At 52.6% G+C, this 12,549-nt stretch overlaps 2 non-coding genes across 2 annotated transcripts; both read left to right on the forward strand.

Moving 5' to 3' along the window:
* Nucleotides 1-4,431: 4,431 nt before the first annotated feature.
* Nucleotides 4,432-4,565, forward strand: LOC116860032. The gene has a single exon (XR_004381255.1). It is a non-coding gene; the product is annotated as a small nucleolar RNA SNORA71 (small nucleolar RNA).
* A 1,111-nt stretch (nt 4,566-5,676) lies between these two features.
* On the forward strand, nt 5,677-5,809 carry LOC116860033. Its single transcript, XR_004381256.1, has one exon. It is a non-coding gene; the product is annotated as a small nucleolar RNA SNORA71 (small nucleolar RNA).
* The last annotated feature ends 6,740 nt before the right edge of the window (nt 5,810-12,549 follow it).

The following is a 12,549-nucleotide window of genomic DNA, read 5'->3' on the forward strand; positions in this document are numbered from 1 at the left end:
TTCTGGAAATAGTTCCAAGAACTCCCTAAGTCAACACGCATGCTCTAGGCCAGTCACTATGCGCAGGCGCAGTCTGATTTTTCTCTTGAGGACAAGCGGTAGTCAAGATCTACGAGTTGGAGCCCTCTAGCGCCCCCAGCGGAGAGGTCATTCTCCCTCGTTGCAGGCGGGCTGGGGCTTTTGCGCATGCGTGCTGCCGTTGTGCATCGTTAGGGGGTATCGCCGAGGCTTCTTATGAACACAAACATTCTGCTTTTGAACAGGTGTGAGTTCAGTTCCCTGGTCCTTGTCTGTCTTCCTCCAGCCACTACCCAACATCACTACCACAGATGCTACACCTGCTCAATAAAATGATGAACCTTGGACTGAGGAGTGGGTCAGGTGAGGCTCCCCCGTGCTCCCTAACTCCAGGTGACATATATCAAGCTCCCACGTGTTTTTGCCAGAACCCCTGATACTCAGGTACTTCTCTTGTTCTCCCTCTTTGGGGCAGGGGGTGGGACTATTTTAAGAAATATAATTCATAGTTCTCCCTCCTTTTAATGTCTAACTGTACTGTTCATACCCTCAACTTAAAGAAGTCAGAGTCACGAGCAGTCGTTGTTCAGTTATTTCCTTCCTAAATTCTGCATCCGGTCCAACACCTTCCTTGGGAGGCAGCTTCCATTTTATCAGATGGAACCTTCGCAAATTGCCAGGATTGGGCCACAGCTTGCTTACCACAGCAGCAATCTGTTGTTGCTCAGCAGTTTATTCCTATATCGTGGCGCCTCCTTGGTGCCTTGCTGAAATGTCCATTTTAACATCCGGTTACGCTAACGATTAATGAGCATCAGCCACACCTCTTAGATGCTCAGCCTCCTCTAGGCACTGGGGATGCACAAATAAACTGTCCTGGATTCCCTCCCTGGCATCACAGGGGTGCAAGGGGTGCAGGAGAATAATCTAGGATTGAATCGTGGCTCTGCCCTTTTATAATCTTCTTAGGGCACCCTTGCCTTAATCTCCAGCTTGGGACAATAAGGCCTCCAGCCTGAGCCGTGCAGGAGGCCGTTCTCCTCCTAGGATGTCCCAGGCTCATGAAGTGCTGGGCGCTGTGGAAGGGGCATGCTCTCAGTCTCCTGCTTGGGCTTCTTTCCTGTGGCTTGCAAGAGCTGATCAAGGTCAGATGGCTTTAGACCTGCGCTGATGAACACAGCAGCCAGCAGCCACAGTGGCTGGAAATGTCAAATGTCAGTGTTAAACATTCGCCAGATTCTGAAGACTTTGTCAGAGTAAACAGCAAATATCTCATGAGTAATTTAAAGATATTAAAAAAATGCTCAAATGATGATATTTTGGTTATATTGGTTTAAATAAAATGTACTATTAAAATGAATTTCACCCTTTTTTGTGTCCTTTTAATATGGCTCTTAGAACATTTTATTTTTATTTATTTATTTTTAAGGATTTTATTTATTTATTTCAGAGAGAGCACACAAGTGGGGGCAGATTGGCAGAGGAAGAAACAAGACTCTGCTCAGCGGGGAGCCTGAAGCCAGGCGATCCCCAGACTCTGGGATCATGATTTAAGCTGAAGGCACACACTCAACCTACTGAGCCACCCAGGCAGCCCAGAACATTTTAAATTACATATGTGGTTACCATTATATTTCTACAGACAGCGCTATCTCAGACTTTTCCAGCACAGCACATTCTCTCAGCCTCATAAATAATCCTAGTGTCCTCTCAGTGACAGAAGCCCTTGGCTTTCTCAGAAATACTAAAGTATAGCAACTACCATGCTTGGCCATTTGCTCTGTGCTTTGCTTTTGATAGAATCATTTCATGTAGTTCTCGAAGCAGTGCTCTGAGGGGTAAGCTATGCTTTTGCCCATTTTTCAGAAAAGGAAACCTCAAGATGGGCTGAGAATTTAGGTCATTCAGTCAAGGTCACATGGAGCATAAAAGCAAGAACAGGAGGCAGGAGAGGGCACCAGGGCCTCAAGTTTGTGCACCTGACCCCATGGCCCAGTGTCCTCATAGCTACAGCATCCATGGTCCCTACCCTTCACAGAGTTCCCCAATGTTCCCACAGTCTTGGAATCCCACAGGCTCCTCCCAGGTATGCAATATGGAGTGTGTTCACTGGATTTCTGCTCTGTACTGACCTAGTCTGTTCCAGGAATCGGACTGGGGGGACCCCCTCCTTGGGCACAAGGGTGGGCTGTTTATACCTCAGAATGTGCGTTGAGTTAGTGGCAGGGTTACTTTAGGTTTGAGGGACACACATGACCCAGGGTGCAGGCACTGTTAGTGCCTGGGAGGTTTGGGAACCATGAGCCCCGTCTCAAGCCTGTATGCAGTGTCCTCTCGGGAGCATGGGGGGTTCTGTCTGTTGTCTTTGCCTCTGCAAATCTGATCAATTCCCTTCTGCTTCAAGGACTCATTTTGAGGACAAAGTTGAGCAATGCCCCTGCCCATCTCTCTAGATTTATCTCCTTGTCACTCTCACGTTCCACTTTCAGGTCATCAGAACAATGTTTTAACCTGGTGATGTTGAAATATATGGTCAGAATTCATTCACTGGTTCAGTTGGGCCAGTCATTAAACTAGGTACTGAGAATGCGTGGTCCATCAGGCAAGAACCCTATTGTCCAGACTACCTGAAATCAACATGAGCTCTTGCTAATCACAGCTCCTCACGTGGAAGACTATTTCTATAAGTTAATGACAAAGCAGTGGCAAAAACAGAATAAAGAGAAAAGCAAAACAAGCGAGGGAATGTTATTTCCCAAATTCCAGGTTGGTCTTGGAAATGATCCAAAGCTCTACGGAGTCAGAATTTGAGCTCCGCGCCACCAGGGGGCGCAATAGGATCGCTTGCGCGGGATCAGCCTCCGGAGACGCCGCTCTAGGCCGCAGCCCGCCCTCGAGCTGCATTTCCGCCGGCGCTGAGCGGTTGGAGCGTGTCCTGTTGTGCTGCTGTCAGCAGCGGAGTCCCACGCCGCCGGGGTCCATCGCCCGCAATCCCCAGACATCCGCACCTTCCTGCGCTGTCGGCTCTGTCAGCGCTGCTGTTCCGCGTCGTAGGTCGCGGAGCCCGAGGTGAGTCCACTGCGGGGGATCGCTGGGCGCGTCCTCTGCGCCCCACCCGCACCTCCAGGGGGGGCGGGGAGAGCCGGCGGAGGTCAGTCCGGATTCCGGGCCTCGCTCCTGGATCCGTGTCCGGTCCCTCCGCTGCGTGCGGTCCTCTCGGGAGGTGGGTCCTCGAGAAAGGTGCCCCGGGTCGGATCTCCCGCCCGGGCCCCCGCCATTTGCTCGCACGCACCCACCTCCGGACCCTGAGTCCCCCAGAACCACTCATCGTTTGCCTCCGAAGTGACCTGAGGAGCGTGAACCCGTTTTGCCGTCACTCGTCGTTAACGGAGAGCGTGAAAACGCCGGTTGGGCGGAGCTGTTGTCTGAGCTTTCAGTTGGGGGCGCTCGCAGGGCCCCAGAGGGGTAGCATGTGATTGCTCCGTCCCTGCCTGGCCCTAAAGCCCCTTCCCTGTTGTCTTGCGTGCCCAGGCCGTGCGGACTCTGCGGCTGTCTGGGAAGCAGATGGAGACTGTCCCCTGGACGGCTTTGCGGGCCGTGCGGCAGGCAGCACCCGCTTCTGTCCCACAGAACCCTGATCCGCCGCGCCTGAGGCCGCCCCTGTGTGCAGGGGTGAGGACTGCTGGGTAAGTGCTACTGGGCCCGAGCCCCTTGACCAGGGAATGGGTTGCCTTCCTGCCACAGCGCGGGGAGGGGGGAGGTGATCCTGGAGCGCAGGTTCTGAGACCCTTCTTGCAAAGCGCTTGCGCAGAAAGGCTTCTGGTGTAGTAGGTGGGGTGGGTTTGGGGTCAGAGAGGTCTGGGTTCAGATGCTGGTTCAGCCAGTGGCCCCGCTGGATAATCTTGGCTCAGGTCCTTCCTTGTCCTGAGCTTCCGTTTCTTTTTAGAGCTCTGGGAGGACAGAGGTCTCCTGTGTGTTCTTTGTATTTGAGCCCAGGGTGCCTGGCACCTAGTAGGAACTCAGGCAGTATGTGTGGGGTGAATGCACACTATAGGCATTTTTTTTTTAAATGATTTTATTTATTTTTTTGACAGAGATCACAAGTAGGCAGAGAGGCAGGCAGAGAGAGAGAGAGAGGAGGAAGAAGGCCCTCTGCTGAGCAGAGAGCCCGATGCGGTGCTCCATCCCAGGACCCTGAGATCATGACCTGAGCTGAAGGCAGAGGCTTTAACCCACTGAGCTACCCAGGCGCCCCCACAGTAGGCATTTTTCCCAGGAGTTGGTCTTCCTGTTAATGATGGGAAATAGAGTCTTTACATGAAGGAGGGATGATGCCCAGGGTCCTGAGCTTGGCGGAGCAGCTGGGGGGCTAATAGGGACTTCTCTTTCTGGCTCACCTTCTGCCTTTTCCGTACCTGCATTCGAAAGTGATCATGGTCTGTCTGTGTCCTGGTCATTGATAGTGCAGGGAGAGGAGTTGCTGAAAGCGCTTCCCCGTGTTTGGAGGGTCCCTTCCTGTCCCTTCCAAACTCTGGAGCTTTCCCACACTTCCTCCTCCTCCCCACCTTTTAGGTGCCTCTGGGCACCTGCTTATGACGTGTCTTATGGTGTCTTATGGCGTACTCTCTGTGCCTGGCTCAGGATGGTTTCTGTTTCTGTGAGGTTTTATAAAGGGAGCACGAGCGTGGGTCCTGCTTCAGGGCATGTCTTGAGTTGGTTGTGGGAACCACTGCTGTGGTCTTCTGACTCTGGTCTCTAACTTCCGAAGCCACATGTTGCTTTCTGCCCGTGTTTGAAAGGATTACAGGCTACCTGTGTCCTGGTCACTGGTAATGCAGGCACAGGAAAAGTTGCAAGGCTTTCTTTATGTTCAGGGGTTCTAGACTAGGACAGCCCTAGGTGACGGAGCACGAGGTAGATGCGGGGAGGGAGACTTTCAGTGCATTTACCTCCTAAGACCCAGACTCCCTCAGTGTTTTCTTGTTCGTGAGCATAAAGGTTTCCCAGATAGGTAAAGCGGTTCCAAGTGCTTCTTGTCCCCTGCAGGAATGTCTCGTGACTGCTGTTCCACGTATGTGAGAGGCGACCTCAGGGAGAACCTGGATTGGGAGGTCCCAGGTAAGTGGTGTCCTACCTGGTTCTCTAGAGCTCAAGTCTGTGTGGGCTGTGAGGCCTGAGGTGTTCAGGTGGGTCGGGGGGGGGGGATGAGTGCAGGGAAAGGCTACTTCCCTGTGTTCCCAGCTGTCTTTCTCCCCTGGATCTGGTGGGCACAGGTCTGGGCCCTCTTTTGTTCCTAAGAGCCCCTGATGAAGGCTCCTGTGACGTGGAAAGCGGCAGCATTGGGATGGTCAGAGGGCTGCATTTTAGAGGCAAACCGAGATTCCTCTTTGGTGTAGAGCTGAGCACACGTTATATGACCACTCACATTCAGTCTTCCAGAACCACGAATCCTTAGTATTTCTACATCGTCAGTCACCACTTTATCTCTGGGTGGGCTTGGTAAATCACCTGTGCAAGAGAGAGGAAGCTTCTGTGATACCAGGCTGTCAGTCTGGTCATGGGCATGTGTGCCAGGCTCCGAGTTCAGGCCAGTTCCCAGTTCCCAGGCTGCTGCCCAGCCAAGGCTTCCCTTCTCGGCTCACTCATGCCCTATTCTGCTCCTGCATTCGAAAGTGATCGTGGGCTGCCTGTGCCCTGGTCATTGATAGTGCAGGGAGAGGAGTTGCTGAAAGCATTTCCCCGTGTTAGAAGGTGTCATCCCGTCCCTTCCAAACTCTGGAGCTTTCATACATGTCTTTTTTACCCACTGATTTGTGTTACTTCCTTGTACCTGGCACTGTGTGGCTCACTCAATGCCCTCTTGGCCAAACAGGTCCCTTCCTTGGGGTGTTTCTGTTCACGGGCCAGTGGTAGAATCATGGTGGGGTCCCTCTTCTCCCAGGCCTCCCCCCAGGAAGCTTTCTCTGTCTTCTCATTGCACTTTTTTCCCACACCCTCAGCCCTGGTCCCACTGGACATTGGTGATTTGCTTGTCACACCCCCTTTGCTGTAATCTACATGGCAGTGGCTCCGTCTTGGTGCCTGACACAGCACTTGGACAAAACAAGATGGAGGAGGGGCGCTTGGGTGGCTCAGTCGTTAAGCGTCTGCCTTTGGCTCAGGTCATGATCTCAGGTCCTGGGATCGAGCCCCATATTGGGCTCCCTGCTCAGTAGGAAGCCTGCTTCTCCCTCCCCCACTCCCCCTGCTTGTACTCCTCCCCTCCCCCCAGTGTCAAATAAATAAATAAATAAAATCTTTAAAAAAAAAAAAAGCAAGCACAGACAGAGGAGCCCAAAGTGCCACATGGTGAGGCAGAGGGCTTATCCCATTGTGGCGTGTCAGTGTGGAGGCAGGGCCCTTGAGCCAGCCTGCCTGGTCGAGGCTGAGGCATCCTTCTCTCCCTGGGGTGGTTCTTGCTCATCCTGGGCATGGGCTGGGCCCATGGTCTGCAGGGGGCGGTGTTCCCCAGCCCTTAGATTGAGGGAATGGAGTGGTGACCCGGCTGGGCAGCATGCGTCATGGTTCATATATATGAAAGCTGCCCTTACACTCTAGGTGGAGGACATGCCCGCCTCCCCCACCCCGTTTCCCTTCCTGCTCCATGCTGGTCGCTGCCGGTCAGCGTGGCGTGCTCCCCAAAACCTGGCCTCCACAACCTTTTGACATAGACTGTTGTTCTATGTGACAGGTTGTTCTCAGGCGCATAGGTTAACACTGACCTTAATCCTGTCACAGGTAATCCATAGACCCCTTTCTAGAGTAAAGTTCTTGTCCCTGAGGCGGTAGTGTGTGGCCTTTCAGATACTAGTAGCAACAGGCCATGTTTGTGACCGCTGTGGTCTGCCGGCCACTGTGCCCGCCTGGCCTGCTGCGAGCGTTCACATGTGCCTTGTGTCTTGCAGGTGGGTCTGCGTGGGCAGAAGCTCCGTGAGCGGTGCTGTCTTCCCAGCCCGGACTAGGCTGTGGGGCCCGAGGTAAGGCATCCAGATCCTTCTCTGGAAGTTTGTTTTGTGCATCCATGAAGTCACATACTTGTGCCCTGGGGTTTGAATGAGGAAGTGCGCTTGCAGTTAGGTCCTGCTGTGGGCAGTCCCTCACATGCTGAGAGGGGATGGACCTCAGGTGAGGGGCTCCCTGGGGCAGCCCCCTTTCTGGTGTGCCCTGATGGAAAGCATGTAGCTTTAGGCACCAGAGATCCCTGGGCCGGCCTCTGAACCCGTGTAGCTTTGTGACCTATTTTCAATCGCCACTTCCTCTGTAAAACAGCTGGGATAGCCGTGAAGGACTTTTTCATGGTGGTGGTGTGACCATGTGATCCTGATCTTTTCTAGCCGAAAGCATTTTTCCTTTTTTTTTTTAAGATTTATTTATTTAAGAGAGAGAGGGAGCAAGGGAGAGAAGTGGTGGGGGGAGAGGGAGAGCGAAACTCCAGCAGACTCCACACCGAGCGTAGAGCCCAACACAGGGCGTGCTCCTGCCATCCATGAGGTCATCACCTGAGCTGAAACCCAAGACACTTAACCAAAAGCCACCCAGGCATACCACCCACTGAGCCACCCAGGCATGCTCCACATTAACTTTCTTTCTGCCATTCCCTTCAGAGCTTGGGCCTTTTCTGGCTCCCATGTGATGCGTGACTGGGCTAGCCCCCTGACCTCTGGGGGCTCATTCTGTCATTTCATATTACAGATCCCCGTGTCAGAAATCAGTCTATATGTTTCTATGTGGACCTCACCCTGGACTAAGTTCATAATAGTCCTTGAGGGCACACAGGAGAATCCCAAATCATGGGTTCTGCTTTATGAATTTGTGGGAGTAGAGGCTAGCCCATGAGAACACAGGACAATGTGTGAATTCATTGCTTGTGTGTGTGTGTTGTCTTTGCTCCCTTACTTTCTTGAGCACAGTGGATTGCTTCTCCAGGAGCTGTCAGTGATGTCAGATAAATGGAGAAAGAGAAATACAGGTGGGGCCTGCTGTAGGGCCGTGGGGGAGTTCTCTCAGTTCTGAGTCAATAGAAGAAGTTCTCATTTGTCATGGTCTGCCAGAGCCGGGGGAGTTTTCTTGTCAGTCAGTGATGGGAGGAGAGTGTGTTGACTGATAGCCATGTCTGTAGCTTTCCTTTCACTGACTTTATCTGTGCTTTGTGGGTTCTCTTGGAAAGGGCAACCCAGGGGGTTGACTGAAGAAGAATTTCTCAGGCCTGTGGATCTTTGAAGTCTGTATTTATAGACTACAGACTTCCTAGCCTGCTTTCTGGTTCATGTCTGGGAGGGTGTTGTTGCTGACAGGGCACTCAGTGTGGGCATCCATCTGCAGCACGCTGCCTTGCGCGTGGTGCGCTGCCGATGTATTCCAGGACCAGAGACCCGCCACGGTGCCTTCACTTCGTAGACAGTTACAGCCTGGGAGAGACCCCCTGAGGCCTCTGAGAGAGACAGCTTGGGGCCCCTGAGAGAGACAGCCTGGTGTCCCTGAGAGAGACAGCCAGAGGCCCCTGAGAGACAGCTTGGGGCGCTGAGAGAGACAGCCTGGTGTCCCTGAGAGATACATTCTGGGGCCCCTGAGAGACATCCTGGGGCCCCTGAGAGAGAGAGAGACAGCCTCATGCCCGTGGGAGAGACAGCCTGGGGCCCCTGAGAGAGACAGCCTGGTGTCTCTGAGAGAGAGAGAGACAGCCTCATGCCCGTGGGAGAGACAGCCTGGGGCCCCTGAGAGAGACAGCCTGGTGTCTCAGAGAGAGACAGCCTCATGCCCATGGGAGAGACAGCCTGGGGCCCCTGAGAGAGACAGTCTGGTGTCCCTGAGAGAGACAGCCTGGTGCCTCTGAGAGAGAAAGCCTCATGCCTGTGGGAGAGATAGCCTTGTGCCCCTGAGAGAGACAGCCAACCTGGGGCCCCTGAGAGATAATATAGCCTGGGGCCACTGAGAGGCATGTCTTGGCTCTCAGGTAACAAGGGCGCTGAGGTTGGAGGTGAGGTCAAGGTGTCCATCCCTTTGACCCCCACTTTTGGTTGGGGTTCCTGTCTAGGTCCTGAGATCTTTTTACATTTGGGTCTTGTGTTGCAGATGGGAACCTGTCGTCCAGGTGGTTTTGTTCCATCTCGCCCCGAGGTGCGGGTAGTGAGAATGACGTACCACCTGGTACCCAGGAGCCAGGTTGAAGAACCCAAGAGAGTGCCCTTGGCTTTCACACCTGCTCTCCGCCCCCTTTGCCTCAGGGGCTTGTCCTATCCCACAGCCTAGTTCCTGGGCCCAGGCTCCTCAGCCAGCCTGGAGGATTTAAGGGACAATGGTGACCATTCTGAAAAAAATTATCCCGTGCCCCACTCCAGACCTGGTAATTCAAACCTCTGGGTGTAGAGCCCTAGGGATTGAGTTGGGGTTGGGGGGGTCCTTCGCTCAGTGTCCTCAAGCATTTGTGATGTCTTCTCGTTCTCCTTCAAGTGGGTCTGGCAGCGTTGACGTTTGAAGATGTCCTTCCTTTATTCTCCTTTCTATTCTGGTGATAATCTAGTATGGCATTCATAAACTGGGCGCTTAGGGGACCCTCTCAGTGATGTCCCTTGGGGTAAGGAGGCAACGGAGACTGGATGTGTGTATGCTTCTTCTCCCTTGTAGGTCAGCCTTAGATCTGGAGCTGATGAAGTAAGTCCTAAGGCCATGAGTCAGGGGCCCTTGGGATGACTTGGGATCTGGGTTTGCTGATAACACCTCTCCAAGGTGAGTTACTGCCAAGTGCTGGGGACCCACAGGCCGGGGGTAACCTGGTTTGCTTCTCTGTGGGTGGGAACTCAAAACCATTGGTCTCACTTGTTTCTGCTTTTTCTTCTTTTTTTTTTTTAAAGATTCTCTTGGTGTTAGCGGACATGAGAAGAACAGAGGAAGGCGAGGGAGACCCCCGGAGGACGCATCCCCAGAGCACCTCCTCTTGCTCTCCCTCGGAGTGTAATGGATCGGCTCCGCACTCCACACGGGAGCCCAGAGGGCTGGGGCTGGGGTCCATGTCAGTGGGCTCCGAGTCTTGACAGCAGGGCCCTGAGAAGCCATGGACAGGGAAGGCCAGCCCCCTGTCCCTCTGCTGTGCCTGGAATGACCTTAATGACCAAGACTTTTTCTCTTGAATTGCAGCTGCCCATCACTTTCCTTTCTGCCACCCATTCAATAAACCTTATGGACTCGCTCTTCTGCCTTTTAAAGTCTTTAACAAGTTGCGTGCACTGAGGTTGGATGTGGAGAAGTGGATCATAGGCCAGTCTTGTTTTCAGCCCCTGAGCCTCTCTTGCCATGCTCCTGGGGCTTGGCATTCAGGCCACAGTCTGAGGTGTTGCCTTGGGACTGGGAGGTAACCAGGTGTCCGTAGCTAGCTCAGATTCAGGCCCATGAAAGAGTGGAAGGTTTGAGAATCAGTGAAGCCAGGGCTTCAGAAGGGGACTGGTGACAGTGGGCTGGAGTGAGGTAGGCACCGATGTCCTTGAGGAAGTGGGTTGGCCAGAGTTCTGGGGACTGGCTCATGAGTAAATGCCTGCTTTTGTGGCCAACTGCCCTAGTTTGCCCGAGATTGAGGTGTTTCCTAGGACATGGGACTGACTTGTTAAATCTAGAAAGGTCCTGGGTAAACTGGGATGAGTTGGTCAGTTTACTTGAGGAGTAAAATACATGATGTCAGGTTGAGCGGACAGGTTATGGAATAAAGGTGAGAGGGAGAAGGGTGAACACGGAGCATTGCCATTGGTGGACCTTGTGGGTATCCTCGGCCAGGCTTTTGAAGATAATTGGGGTAAATCAGTAATTGCAATCATGTGAGGCTGGTCTAAGGATGTGCATGTGCATGTGTGAACTTTTTAATTCCCACGTTCCAGATGGACGGGTCTCCAAGAGGAAACAGGTCCCAAAGGCTGTGATGAAAGGCTGGAGTTCATTGTCCAATTTCTGTATTTGAAATTGAACTTGACATGATGCATTGACGCCTGGATGGGCTCCTCTGCGGGGGCAGGTGTTCTTCATGGCCGAAGTGTTCTTCATGGCCAGCCAGTTCCTGATACAGGCATCCAGAAGTCAAGTCTTTTTTTCTGCCTTCCCTGTGGACTGTCCTGACTTTTTTTTGTTTGTTTTTTTGCCACCTTTAGTCAGCTCGGTGTAGTTGAAAAGATGCCAAGGGAAGGATCTGGGTCCACTTGAGAAAGCTGTGACTGGTTGGTAATGTTTGCGGCTGTGGAGGGGCAGCAGCAGAATGTGGGCCAGTACTTAAAAAGCATATGTGGAGACACTTGGCATGTCCCACCGGGCACAGGTCATGCCCGCCTCACACTGCGGCACGGGAAGCACAAGCTATGCTAAGTCTTGGGAGCCTGAGGAAATCTGAGACGACCACCGTGACTCAGGAACAGGGCTTAACATCAGGGAGCTGTGATCATGGCTGGGAAATGTGCAAGCTTCCTGGAGAGTCCGGTGGACCCGGGAGTGGGAGATTTCCATAGCAGAATTAAGAGCTGGGACTATGGAGAGCTGGTCAGAGGGGAGGTCCATTCATTAAAAGGAGCATTTATTTCTGAGCCAGACACCTTGCTAGAAGTAGGGGTATAATGGGAAATAGGATAATTTGTGGCCTTAAGGTATGCCTGGAAGGTCTGTGGATAACGTGTCACATGCTGACTATGGAACATGCACTCGTGTTGGCCGCTGCTGGAGGTGTTGGGGATACAGCTCCGAACACCACACACGGGAGGCCTCAGCTTGTTCAGAACTGCAGTCCATCACAGTAAACCAGAGATCCAGGTGACATGCCAAGCTCTTAAAATACAAGTGAATGTCAATTTTTGGTCACAGATATCAGCTGAAAGTTAACCCCAGCATTGTGATAGCCAGTTGGGGAAATCCTGAATGGGCTGTTAACATGGGCTTGACAAGGGAGCCCAGAGATTGGCCAACCTTCAGAAAGGTCCCACAGGAATGAAGGTGGAGAAAGAAGATGGGTCACCCACGGGCATTCAGGAGGACTCTTGCTGAATTGTCCCAGAAGGATTGGGGGTTCAAAGAGTCAAGGGCGGCAGAAGTGGTCAGGTCAGAAAAGTCATCCATCATCTTGGAAGGGGGTGGGCTTCTTCGCATGGCAATGACCAGACCCTTCACAAAGCTGCCTTCTTGGTGACAGGGTAAGGATGGTGACAGACTTCTGATGGAGGAGCCAGAGGAAATGATCTTGGGCACAAAATCTTTTGCCCAACCCTGGCTTGGAAAGATAGGGCTTCCTGCCTTCAGGGGACAATGCTGGCTCACTGGCAGGGAACTTAGCAGCACACAAGACTAGGCCGGACACCAATGGGGCTCCCCAATGTTTGGGACTAGGGAATACCCCAGGACCTTTACATGTCTCTGAGGGAATAAGAATATCCATCAACAATGAGGGAGGAATTTCCTAATAGTTCAATAAATGGCACAGAGGAAATTATACTTAATTTAGCCAACATAACGAAATGAGACCTTTTC

This window comes from Lontra canadensis, unplaced genomic scaffold (genome assembly GCF_010015895.1).
Source record: "Lontra canadensis isolate GAN:19392208 unplaced genomic scaffold, GSC_riverotter_1.0 scaffold169, whole genome shotgun sequence".
Lineage (NCBI taxonomy): Eukaryota > Metazoa > Chordata > Mammalia > Carnivora > Mustelidae > Lontra > Lontra canadensis.